General features: G+C 36.8%; 1 long non-coding RNA gene across 2 annotated transcripts in view; it reads right to left on the bottom strand.

Moving 5' to 3' along the window:
• LOC136836271 (uncharacterized) overlaps positions 1 to 2,500 on the bottom strand; it is a 643,006-nt gene that overhangs the window by 63,756 nt on the left and 576,750 nt on the right. For both annotated transcript variants that reach the window (XR_010852355.1, XR_010852356.1), the window contains one exon: positions 1,311 to 1,340. This is a non-coding gene — a long non-coding RNA (uncharacterized lncRNA). The remainder of the gene's footprint in view (positions 1 to 1,310; positions 1,341 to 2,500) is intronic.

Below are 2,500 nucleotides of genomic sequence, written 5' to 3'. Positions count from 1 at the left end.
TTTTTATATATATATATATATATATATATATATATGTGTGTGTGTGTGTGTGTGTGTGTGTGTGTGCACGTGCGTGCAATATATTAAAACCTATACTCACAATAAACTAAAGGCAATTACACGCAGAACAGGCGCTATTGTTCTTGTCCACGTAAGGTAATTGGCAGCTAGACCATTACCGGATCGACCATTAAAATGTTTTTCACGTTAACTGAGGTCATTAAGCCAGTACCGAACTACAAATTTCCGGCCTAATCAGCAATGACAGCAAAGCTGTCAATTAAGGAGAATTGCCTTGCAATGGACTTTGCCTCTCTACTTATGCGCTGTCAAATGTTTTTAAGCAGATACCCGCCATAAGTAAACGTAATCATTTGGCAACTTTAGTTCGACGGATGTAAAATATAAATAAAGTTAATTCTTAATAAACTTATGATGTTTAACAGTGTCAAGATAATTTACATCTTATGTGACATTCTGACATGAAAATAAAAGCAGTTTTAGTCTGAATAAGAACTGACAGTTCTTGAAGGAGTATTGTTTCAAGAACGAAGTCTTCACAATAATATTATGAGAATGTGATATATTCTTCAGATTACATATCCAGGGTTTATAACTTGATTTCCGTACATATCCGTTACAGGTCGCACGGCAATTCTGCAATTTAGAGCAGAGAATTGCACTGCAATAAAAACAATAAAAACACGGAAACTATATAACCTACGAAAGACTGAACTGTAGAATTTTTTCGAAGAGCATGCTCACACATTTTGAAAAGAAGGTGCACCTCAGGTGCTACAAAACAAGTTGGAGCTATAATCAGTATTCCAAAAATCCTTTAAAACCAGACCCTCCCACTTGGATTGATCAACACTTATGCTATGTATAAGCTAATGAATATTTTCCACGAACGTGTTTTGAGAAACCAGACCATTATTACACCCTAGTTAATCAACGCTGATTATATTGGAACAAGTACTAAAATTTTTCCACGAATCAATCCTGAGGAAGCCAGATCATCAAACCTGAGATGATCAACAATAATAGTACTTTAAAAATTATCGAAAATTTTCCACGAATGAATCCTGAGAAACCAGACCACCAAACCTGAGATGATCAACAATAATAGTACTTTAAAAATTAGTGAAAATTTTCCACGAATGAATCTGAAACCAGACCTGAATAAAACAAATTTTACTGATACCTGAAAAAGTACTTAATGCAATACCAGCAAGTGGATTCTTAGAAACCAGTCCATCAAACCTGAATTAACCAACCTAGTGCTTGTAAACAACTCGAAAGCAACTTACCGTTTTGAAATCAGTTTCCGTAGCCTGTCTCTGAAATGAGAAAGAAAAAAATTATTTAGAAAAAAATATTTAGAAAATTACAAAGCCTTTTATTCATCAGCACCAACTGGAGACTCTAAAGTTACAAAGCTTTTTATCAACAACACCAACTGACGAATAAAAAATTACAAGCTTTTTATTCAACAACATCAACTGACGACTAGAAAATTACAGAGCTTTTTATTCATCAGCACCAACTGAAGACTAGAAAATTACAGAGCTTTTTATTCATCAACACCAACTGGAGACTAAAAAATTACAAAGCTTTTATTCATCAACACCAACTGAAGACTAGAAAATTACAAAGCCTTTTATTCATCAACACCAACTGAAGAAAGGGTGCTTGGAAGCAGCCCCAAGGTGCGTCAATGATCTCGCTTACATGAGCAAGATATCACTAGACTCAAAAGGAAGATGGCAGTATGCTTGCATTCAAGGTGAGCAACGAGTTTTATGTCTTAAATGGAATATACTGTAGAGTTTAGGCCAAAGGCTAAGCACTGTGACCCATGAGGTCACTCAGCGCTGGAAAGGAAATTGGGCGTAGGTAGGTTTGAAAGGCGTAACAGGAGGAAAACCCCGCAGTTGCATTATGAAGTAATTGTTAGGAGAGGGTGGATAGCAAGATGGTTACAGTAAAAGGAATGAAAGGGGTTGCACAGCTAGGGGACGAAGGGACGCTGCAAAGAGCCTTTAGTAAATGCCTACAGTGCACCCCGTAAGGCGCACTGACGGCACTAACCCCCCGCCCCCCCTTGCGGGGTTTAATGTCTTCATAATATCGTTACCAGACAGCTCGGCGTTTTTATGTTAAAAATTTACGAGACTCATGAATCTGAATGATTTAAGCTGAATTTGCTGCTTCTCCCAGACAGATTTAAGAGCACGTATTCATTACAAGAGAATGCAAACGAAGAAAACAAAGACTGCAAATTATTCTCGAGAAGAAAACAATTGAAATAAGCATAATTAATGCGCGTCGTCCAACTCGTCTTGCTCAGTGTTCATTTACGTGTCACGCCTGGAAGAACAAAGGTAGAGGAAGAAGAACAACAACCAGGAGCATACGCTGGAAAAACTAATTACCGTGATATCTGATGCATTTATTTATGATTACTTATCCTTTTTTTCTTTTAATTTATGATCCTTTC

The sequence above is a fragment of the Macrobrachium rosenbergii genome, chromosome 56, assembly GCF_040412425.1.
Source record: "Macrobrachium rosenbergii isolate ZJJX-2024 chromosome 56, ASM4041242v1, whole genome shotgun sequence".
NCBI lineage: Eukaryota > Metazoa > Arthropoda > Malacostraca > Decapoda > Palaemonidae > Macrobrachium > Macrobrachium rosenbergii.
This window is presented reverse-complemented; position numbering and strand designations above follow the sequence as displayed.